Below are 10800 nucleotides of genomic sequence, written 5' to 3' on the forward strand. Positions count from 1 at the left end.
TTAAGTGTGAGAGTATCACGACTGTATAATATGGTGTCTCTAAAATTGGTATAAGAACTTGGCAGTGAACAAAGTAACATTAAAGCAGTATCTTCCTCTTCATACTTAACCTCCATTGCAGCTAGATCAGACATGATCTCTTTAAATTCTGAAATGTGATTCAAAACATTACCTCCTCGGGTAACCTGTGCAGGAATAATTTTTGCTTCAGATTCATCTTGCTGGTGAGATCTTTAGTCATGCAAATCCCTTCTAGCTTTAACCATAGAGCGACGGCAGTTTTCTCGCTCAAAACTTCCTGCAAAATATTATTATGCAAATGGAGTTGAATTTGTGACAAAGCCTTACAATCAATTCTTTTCTCCTCATCAGTCCAGTCCTAAATTCTGTTCTTCCCAAAACTATCCAGTGTTTCATCATAGTCGGACTGTGCCAACAACGCTCGCATCTTGACTTGCCATAGGGTAAACCTTGTGTCACGGTCCAGCAGCGGAATATCGTACTTCATGGATGTCATGAGTAGATAAACTGTGCACAAAGTAGTACAAGTCGAAGTAAAATAATTCTGGACAGAATTAATTTGCGGATCAAACGGAACTAGAAACAATAGCACCTGGTAGCTTCGGAATAGATGTAGGAGTCTCTAGATGTAGCGGTTAGCAATGACAGAGCAATAAACTAAACTAGTACAGACTAGTACTAGCCGATCGGGTAAGCTTCACGTGAGATGTAGCTTTCTCGGTCACCGTGCCAATCAATTAGTACTGCCCTTCACGGTAGTAGTACTAGTTCCTTCCTGGTGTGATGACCTGGAGCGGGAGGAGAAGTAGTACTTGTAGATGTGACGCCGCTGTAGCTCCACGGGCCGATCGAGAAGCAGCACGCACGGATTGGACCGCCTGTTGGACTCGGTGAAACGATCTGATGATCGTGTACGGCCGCGCACAGAATCAATCTACCTTCGGATTGACAGATCGCCACGTCGCGTGCAAGCGGCGCGAACAGAAACCCTAATCCCCTCGTCTTTGAATCTCGTATCTGTAAACTTGGCTCTGTATACCACTTGCTAGATAATAACGAGAAATAAACGAGACAGAGAGACATGGATTTTTACGTGGAAACCCTTGCGGGAGAAAAATCACGGACGCACGAAGCCGCAATCACTATAATGAAGGAGTATTACAAGCACGAGACGACAGACCGTCTGAGGTGCGACTACATGGGTATATAAGACGGCAATACATGAGAGTCCTTGGAGGACAAGTAAACGAGTTGTACTCGTACGCGCGTTGACGTCAACGCAAAGGCCCACACCGGTTGTACTACGTCTAGTCAACATGGTATAATTTGGATCACAATTTAACAGCTAGACTGAATGTAGGGATATCACGAAAGCCCATACCACCATGCAGTTTGGAGCGAGTCATGTCCGGCCAATTTAACCAATGCATTTTCCTCTTCTCTGGACATCCCCCAATAGTAGCTGGATATTGACGATGTAATTTTCTTACATGTAACCGAACTAAGCTTGAGATGGTGGCACATTAGAGGCAGTAGCATGTCTTGTCCTGCCAAGACCCCAGGATGCATGCATGCCCGTCCAACGGAGCATCCTACCTGTGTCGTCGCTGTCCTCGCATTGCAACAAAAATACATACGGACGGTAGCAACAAGACTGAAACCGATGTATTTGGACTTGACCCTGCTGCTGCTGCTCTGCATGCTAGTAGCCAGGGGAAGTTGGTATCTGGAGTCGTCACCATCCACGGATGAGTTAGCACTTAGCACCACGTACATAAATCATGAGGAATATGTTCTCTTGGACTGGATCATCATACCCACGGTCGCTAATTACAGACTACGGTTCAGAGATGTGCATCCGGTTCAGAGCCACGGTCGCTAATTTAAACAGGAATACCAGCAGCGTACTCGTGGGCTGTTCCATTCTTTCACCAACTGCGAAGCTCAAGGGAGGAGATGAATTCCCAGGCCCCGAACATACGGATCCAGTAAACAACTTTCAAGCACCAAACCTGTTTTATTTCAGATTTGTAAACATGATTATGAAGCAATGCTATGTTATAGACCAGTCATCTTAGGAGTTAGGATTAAGCATGATTACGTAGTATTGCATCTGCTCTTAAATACTCCTCCATACCCAAATATATGACGTTTCGGTAGGCTAGCTAGGTATATGGGGGGCGTATAAGACGTTTTTGCAGTTCAACTACAAAAACATTTTAAATTTAGGAGCAGAGGTAGCATGACACAATGCCATGCTAGGTATAGTACCAAGCCACTGCTAATCCACACATGTAAGAACGAGTAATTAGTAAGTTAGTTCATTAAGTTAGGTTAATTGGCTCACTGTCCCCTAGCTGGCTTGATGGGATTGCCACCGATTTACGTACTCGTCTATAGTTATTGGACCCCGATAACTAACGAACTTTCGTGCGCTAGCGAGGGATCCAACACTGGATCGCTTAATTGAAAGTGCAGCGCACTCACCACCAGGATAACAATGCGCCTATGCCCACAAACTTCTTTCTTTTATTTTTATTCTTATCTAGGTCGTTCGCTGGTCAGTTTCTGGGTGATTTTTTTCTTTTTCCTTTTTCATGTTTCTTTTCTCATTTCCTTTCATTTTTTTCTTTCCTTAAATGCGCTAACTTTTTATCAAATTCGTGAAGTTTTTTTCAATTTCGACTAACTTTTTTCAATTCAATGAACTTTTATCAAAATCGATGTACTTATTTTCAAATTCGATGAACTTTTGTCAAATTCAATGATCTTTTTTCAAATTCAATGAACTTTTTATCAAATTCGTGAACTTTTTTTTCAATTTTGATGAACTTTTATAAAATCGATGAACTTTTTTCAAATTCAATGAACTATTTTTCAAATTCGATGATTTTTTTTCCAAATTCGATGAAGTTTTTCCACATTCGACGAACTTTTTCCAAATTCAATGAACATTTTTTTCCCAAATTCCATAAAGTTTTTTTCCAAATCGATGAACTTTTTTCAAAATCGATGAACTTTTTTTCAAAATCGATGAAACTTTTTAAAATTTTGTGAACTTTTAAAAAAATGGTGAACTAGTTTTCAAAATCGATGAACTTTTTTTTCAGAATCAATGAACTTTTCAAATAATTTTCAGATTTTACGTTAATGTTTTCACTGAATAACGGTTAAGTAGCACTTTTTCCTAGCTATAGAACAACAGAACGTGTTTGGTCTAGTCGTTCTCGCGTCAGACAAAAAGAAGTGTGATCTTGAGATCGAAACCCAACTTTCGCAAAAATTTTTTGCGTCGTGGTTTTCGGTCGAAGCTCACCTGGGCCGGCCCAGTAACGTGTGCTTCGAGCGCCAGACCGCGAAATCGGCACTGAACGCGCTGGTTAGGAGCTCCCTCATTCGGACCGCAACCAGCTGTGATCGACCAAATACCATGGTCATCGTCATTAGCGGTAACGCGTGTTCGGCCCGAATGGCCAGCCAGGCTCGGTACGCCTATGTCTTTTGAGCTGGGCATTCCTTGTAAACCTGGAAGAAGTAAACAACAAATACCAACAATAAAAATTGCCATGATAAAGTACTGAAGATGGTAAAAATACCTACAGGAAAAAGTAATAATCTTCTTGAAGCCTGCTATGTTTTCAGCTTGCTTTAGTGCTTGTAGCCGTTGACAGGTGGTCTACGGATCTTGATGTAATTTTTATTATTTCTGGTGTTCGTTGTACTATCATGATTGAAGATGAATAGATTGAAAATTGTATCACGAAAAATGCATATAGTATTATCCTCCTTACTTAATCCAGTTTGAGCATCTCTAGTCTTTACAGTCAAAAAAAGGTTTTGTGTGTCACTTGATGCAGACGCCAAGGGGTATCCCTTCTTTTTGAAAAAAAATTACCCTAAAACTTAACATTCTATATTATCTCTCTAAAATTGAAGGGTAGATTTTTTTTCCTATACCTAGTTCTTCTACTAAACTTTATCCTTTTTTCCCGAGAATGAACAACTTCTTTTGCATAAAAAATTGAAATATATTACCACATTATTGTACAGAAGTTGAAAAGGCGAGGAAAAAAAGAAAAGAAAAAAATCCTTTTAATCATTTCGTCGAACATCGTGTGTCTCTGGCAGGTGGAAGCTCACTGCAGATGCAGAGGTAGCAAGAGGACGCTCAGGAGTCAGCGATAAGAGGTGGTACGATCGAAGAATGGGTGGAGACACGGGTGGCATAAGTGGTACGGCTCGCCAAATTGGGCCGTGTTCGAAGAGATTTTGGCGACGATTTTGGCAGTGGAAGTAGGTGATGATTGGGAGGAAACTTCCTCCCACCACTTTTTAGTGGAACTAGTTGTTGGGGCGCCACCCGGTGGCGCCGCCTGAGACAAAGCTGGGCGGTGCCAGGTGGGAGGCGCTCCTTTCACATTGCTGGGTGTAGCTCACAATGTTATTACATGGTCAGCAAAAAGAGAACGGTGGAAATGCAACACACTCATACCATGAATCAGCCTTAGGAGTCATAGATATTAATTAATATGTCCCTATAGTTTACATGACTGGTGACATAAGCGATAATGGTTGAAAAGCAACACGCGCAGCACAAAAGCAAAGGTACAATAGGAGCATTTTCATCTCTTGTTGTGAAAAGAAAGTCCTGCCTAAAGCTAGAAATGCACAAGTATAATATATTATTGACACCACTTTTGTTGCTTAGAAATCAGAACATAGAGAAAGAAAATGGGGTATAAAATCACTTCCACCAATTCCAAGCGAAGATAAACCTGAATGGACAGGCACATATATTAAGAAAGGATATGATTTGAAGTGTAGAATCACTTCGTAAGCCAATTCCCATAAGGCTATGATGGGAAGGAGGTCTGGAGGACGGCGCCGCATGACGATCCCTATCCATGCCGCGCGTAGTCCTAGACCTCACTATTCAATGCCCATAGAAAAATCAGGATTGTAGTAGACATGTCTTACGTAAGATATATATGTGTAAATGTAAAGTTTTACTAATCAAGCATGCACTAAATGAAAGTACCTATTATACATAAAAGGGAAGTAACTGGGATAGATGCTGGGTTCTTTTCTTAGAAGGAAGTTGGTCATCAAATAGGCATAGATAATAAAATTTGGAATATCTCCAAGAACAATTAATTTTTGAAACTCACGGCAATATGTAGTGCATGTGTGTTAGGTCAGATAGATATATTGTAGAGATTTAGTAATGAAGCATCCACTGAACAAAAGAAACAATTATACATGAAAAGGAACTATGTGGGCTATGCATGTTTCAGTGTCATGTAACTTATGTTACAGAACAAAACCGAGCTAGTAAACAATCCATTGTGAAATCTTCATGCGGTAAAGAACATTTGTAGAATAACATGAAATAAATATTATTGTCTGAGCACAGGCAATCATGCTGATACATTTAGTGATTTATTTAAGCAGTAATAATCAGTCTATATTGATGTTTGATTAGTGGCTAAGAGGTATTGAGTGGAGTCGATTTGTTTAACGCATGACATGAATGAATTGTGCAGCTACCTGGGGGCCTAAGCCATTGCATTGACAGAGGAAATAGGTAGAAACAGAGAAATAGTTGAATTTTAAGTGAATTAGAGCCGTTGAGAGCAAAGGAGACAGTCACCTTGTCAGATCCATGAGGATGAATTGAGGGAGAGGGAACAGGAGCAGCACGCGGTAGATCCACTTTCAGGCTAGCTCCCTCATCACAGATACTTCTAGATATGCATTGTGTAATAGTCAGACCACACAACATGTAATATTAATGGCTTAATGCCATAGCTAGCAGCAGTACAGAAGTGAACACATTGGTATATAATGGATGGTATCTGTGAAAATCTAGAACAATAATTTACCTTTCACACAACAAACAAATCTCAATAGCGCCTTATTTCTTTATTTCTCAATATTTCACATTAAATGATCAAGCATCTATATGCATGTGCCAAAGCATTTACCATTGTAGGAGCTTCCCAACTTTGCCTTCTGAGTGTACGGTCTCTTCCATGGTTTAGACTCCATACCACCTTCGACGCCACCACCGATGACCGATCCCAATCATTGAGCCGAGCCTGGAGGCCATCAAAGGGACCGCCGTCTCCCTAAAGCGACGGGTTGCCCTAAAACTTTGAACCTGGCCCTTCTTCAAACCTAGCAGAAGACCAAAGCAACAAATTTAAAAGGAGGGACTGGTTAATTTTATTTTTTTAAACTTCGCACGGAGAACTTAATAATTTTTCTTCTTTGCGGAAACAAAAACCAAAGCACATAAACGCATGGTACAAAATCAAGAAGATGTGCATGTAAAACTTGTATACTGCATATTCTCTTGAGATGTATAATTAGTATTTAAAATGACAATGTAAAGCAAAGAAAATTGGCAGTAAGAGAAAGAGCTAGCTAGCAAATAATTAGATACAGACCAGGTTATAAGTTGGACAGAGAATATAAGCACATAATTAAATCACAGAAAATAGAACAAAGGATCACAAAGCAATCCTTCATGGAGAGATACCCCTTAATTTTTATCAAATTTGGAATGAACTTCTTTACACACAGCAACTGAGTATATTTGCATGTAATATTGTACCAAGGATGGACAAGTGATGAACATGAACTGAATCATAAAATCCGTATAATTTTCACTGTTTGCTTTCTAGGACAAGGCAGAATCACGAGCAACTAAAATACGATCAAGTAAGTCGAAAGCACTGACATCGGACATATGGCATGGAAATATAGTAGTAAGCCAAAATGGACTTTTTTGTTGATTCCTATCTTTTACATCTTGCAAGAAAGAGCATGGAATCTCAGTGGTGTGCGGCTAACACGTAATATTTATCAGAGCATGCCACTGTTAGACAATAACCAACTGAGACAAGTAGGATATAAAGAAATTTACCAGACCTCAGCATCAACAAGCAATTCATCATCCTCAGTGTAGACCATGTTTGACACCAAAGTCTAGGAAATAAATACAAAAGGCCGATGTTAAGACTGTAAACAGGGGAAAGATTAAGCAACATTAGCTTGGACAAGGAAAATCATATACTGGTATTAAGTGTGGCAAGCACTCCTGCAGTCCTTCAGGGGGCATGCTAACATCACAATACGCTGACCTGAAAAGGTTTACTTATAGTTAGTCCTATAATTCAACACAGTCAGTCAGTAATGTCATCAATGGCTCATAGTTTTTGAGATCTCAGATTCTTGGCTATGCTGTGTGCATTTGTTCGTATTACATGGATGGAAAAGACATCAACCTACAATACACCTCTTCCAGATGTAATACCAACTTAATACAAGAATGAAGAGCTGGTCTGAAAGAGGATGCCAATATTATGTTTGTTGAGAATGAGGAATACATGCATACCATAACAGATTAACTTCCAAATGAAGCATGTCTCTTACTTGCATATGACAGAGCTTTTTTATTGGATATTTAACATTAATTGATTCTCCTGGAGATTTTGGGGCCAATACAACAAGCAAATGTGAACATCCACAAGGAACCAAGCACTAAAGAACATATAACAAGATAAGTTGATAGTACCTTGCTACGAGGAATTTATGTTTGTCCTTTCTTGAGTGAGTGATGAGCACTACAACACCGTTCCTCTGATGAGACATGTCATCTTCTTGAAAAGAATCAGCATTATTTCAAAACATTGACAAAAAATTGATCTGGTGTGCCCGCAAGAACTCATCTAACAGGACACCAAAACCATTATCGCTGTTCCTTAATGCACCGGACCTTGGTTCCAAGCAGAAGAAGTTTTAGGACAAACCCATTACGAAATTATTTCACAAGAGACTGACTAACAAAAAGGAAATATAACACCATCACTTCTCTTTTTTTGACGATTGACAACATCACTTCTCTATGAGCCACATACAAACTAATCACTTTATTGCAATATGAAGATCATTCTAACCACTTAATTATTCTTTAACCTCTCCTTCTTGGAACTAACAAAACAAACTACATAAGATAGCAGAAAAAGTGTAGATGTGCTCTGTTAGACATCTTACCTTTTCTTCCTGAACTTCTATTGTTGAGATAATAGCTCTCATCTCCTTACTGTTGTCTTCCTGATACACGAGATGAACCTACATCTAAAGAAACTGAGTTCAAGGTGAACACCATACACAACAACCATGAACAGGAAGGTAAAAAGAAGCAACAGCAATAAAAAAATCCTGATATTACCTACAACCCCAACAATTTATCCTCATTTTGGATCCAGCACAGAGAGGAAAGACGAGAGGCGAGTTGTACCTGATGCACGCAGCTGACCAATGCACGCACAAACGCATCAATCACCCAAGGCTCACACGACGCGTCTGCTGCTCCTGTAGCTTGCATCCTTCTCAACATTGATCTTCTTCATGGCGTCAAAGACGAGGAGGAGAGAGGCAGCCGCTTGGCAAGCGAGCCAACGGCCGCACCCTTCACCGACCCGGCTCGACCTCGTCCTCCTTCACATCCTCATCGGCGACGCCTTCCCCTTCCCGATGCCAACACCAGCACCCCTGCCGACCCGTCCCCGTACAGCAACGGTGAATCCAACGGATCCAAGAGCTCGGACACCGGCATGAGCGGCCCGTCGGCATGGGATCTCCTCCACCTGACGTCCTTGTGGCGGCTCAGGAGCAGCAGCAGACCTCGTGCTCCTTCAGAGGAGAAGAGAGGCGGTCAAGGAGGAGGGGACGAGCAGGGATGGAGAGAGGAACGGGGATGAGAAGATAGCTGGAGAAGGAGAACTTGCTGGGGCGCCGGGCCACTCGCCGGGCAGCACGGCTTCCGTTTTGGCGGCGGCAACTGAACCCTAGCCGGTCGCCTCTGCCGGCAGCGGAGGAAGGAGGTGGCGTCGCGAGGATGGAGGGACGGCGGCACCTTGCTCCAGCCGAGGAGGGGAGTAGGCGGCCTGCACAAGAAGAAAGGGGATCAGGGAGCCAAAGGGGAGGAGGAGACGTGCCTGCGAAGGAGAAGGGGAGGACGAGGGTGTGGGGCTCGATGCGTTGTTGACTGCCTACGTTTTGTCAAGCGTGAAACCTTGGGAAGGTGTTATCTGGGGTAGATCCCGCAACAGTAAAATTCGGACGTGGCACAGGCGAGCGACTCCTGCGGTCTTGCCCAACCCACGCGATCGACGTGACACGCGCGAGCCGACGCTTTTGATGCATACCTTATTGTTTTGGATAGAGAGGGGGAGGGGAGGTAGGAAGTGACAACTATCTGTTCAAATACTAGAGAAGAAGCAATTTTTGGGACTAACTCCTCAACTTTAGGGAGGTAACTATTTTGGGGAGGGGTTATACTAGTTTATATTTCTATATTATCAGTTTGTAAGGAGTCAAGTCTTTTGTGGGGAATGACTAGAAATGATCTGATGCTACATCGTGCTTGCCTTATTAATACTGATTATTTTTTCTATTTTTTTGAAAAGGAATAGATTTATTATAAAGGTTCACCAGAAGTATAAAGCATCTCAAGCGCTATGAAAATTATATATTACAAGACCACTAAATGACCATTACTGCCGCTAGAATGAGGAGCTATAGCTTCGCTCCCCCACCGGAGCCGTCTTAATCTTGTCGATGACAACCGGGAAGTATTCGTGCACGTGCCGCTAAGTACCAACGGCCTGGAGATATAATAATCGTGGTTGAACCCTTGCATTGATCTGCAACACCTAACATAAAATCTCACCACATGACGAGAAATCTTACCTCACCACCACAAAGAAAATGACAGGAATTTAAATTGGGCTCCTTCGACTACATCTAGAAGGATGAACTCAAGGAGGATCGGAGCCCGAAAGACAAACTCTAAGAAGAAGCGTCATCATCCACCTGAGCGCCATACCTATGAGGACTAAAACCACCTAACCTAAACTACTTATCAGAGGGAAGGCACCAAGAATCCCCTGCCCACCACCGAGCGCCGGAGAAGCAGATGAAGAGGAGGCGAATCCACGGGCTCAACGGTTAGGAGAGGGAAATGAGAGGAAGTCTCACGAGCGGAAGAGACAACACGCTCACACAAGTTTGCCCTTATTAATAATGAATTTGATGCACTAATACCCACAACAAACAAACACAAGTAGAGTAATTTGCCTGCGGCAAATGTATATGGTCCATCCTAGCCTAATAAAACACATACATCCATCAACAGATTTTCAAACCCACTATAACATGTGAGACACAATCGACCAAAAATTAAGGATAAAGAGGAGCATGATTATGATCCTTACCAACAGTATATCTAATTACATTCTAGAAATGCCATGAGGATATGTCCAATATCCACTAAGATATTTATACATGCATGCGAGCGTGCGCGCGCGCACACACACATACACCATGTTAAGAAGATTATTATAATTTAGTCCACAAAACATGTCCTTTTCTGCGTTTCTTATTTTCCCACCTTATATAGCGATTGGTTTGGACATCTCGACAAGGAAAATGTATGAAAAGAAACAAATAATGTAACTTTCATTACAAAAACTGTTATAATTTAGCGTGCAGCATGCACATTTTTTAACGACAGATTACAAATGTATGATAAATAACATTATAATTAATGGGCAATTAAATTATCATAAATATGATCCATGTTTATGATTTGGTAAAACTAAGTTTACTAAAATATAACAATTTAGTACAAATATTTAATTTATGTATCCGATTAAAAAATGCTTCTGTCTTCAAGTGTCACCATGCGGCAGTTCTTAAGTTAACCGAAAA

General features: G+C 41.4%; 1 long non-coding RNA gene across 8 annotated transcripts; it reads right to left on the minus strand.

Annotated features, from left to right (window-relative positions):
• Positions 1-750: 750 nt before the first annotated feature.
• LOC123047565 (uncharacterized) lies at positions 751-9079 on the minus strand. Of its 8 annotated transcripts, none has more exons than XR_006423028.1 (9): positions 8327-9079; positions 8080-8157; positions 7601-7801; positions 7100-7166; positions 6955-7011; positions 6006-6198; positions 5672-5765; positions 3338-3546; positions 763-2033 (listed from the first exon to the last, which is right to left on the minus strand). It is a non-coding gene; the product is annotated as an uncharacterized lncRNA (long non-coding RNA). The 8 variants fall into 8 exon arrangements; XR_006423025.1 differs by lacking the exons at positions 763-2033; positions 3338-3546 and adding an exon at positions 4511-4950 and having other exon boundaries at positions 8327-8721; positions 8813-9073; XR_006423027.1 differs by having other exon boundaries at positions 751-3546; positions 8327-9077.
• Positions 9080-10800: the final 1721 nt, after the last annotated feature.

This window comes from Triticum aestivum, chromosome 2B (genome assembly GCF_018294505.1).
Source record: "Triticum aestivum cultivar Chinese Spring chromosome 2B, IWGSC CS RefSeq v2.1, whole genome shotgun sequence".
Classification (NCBI taxonomy): Eukaryota; Viridiplantae; Streptophyta; class Magnoliopsida; order Poales; family Poaceae; genus Triticum; species Triticum aestivum.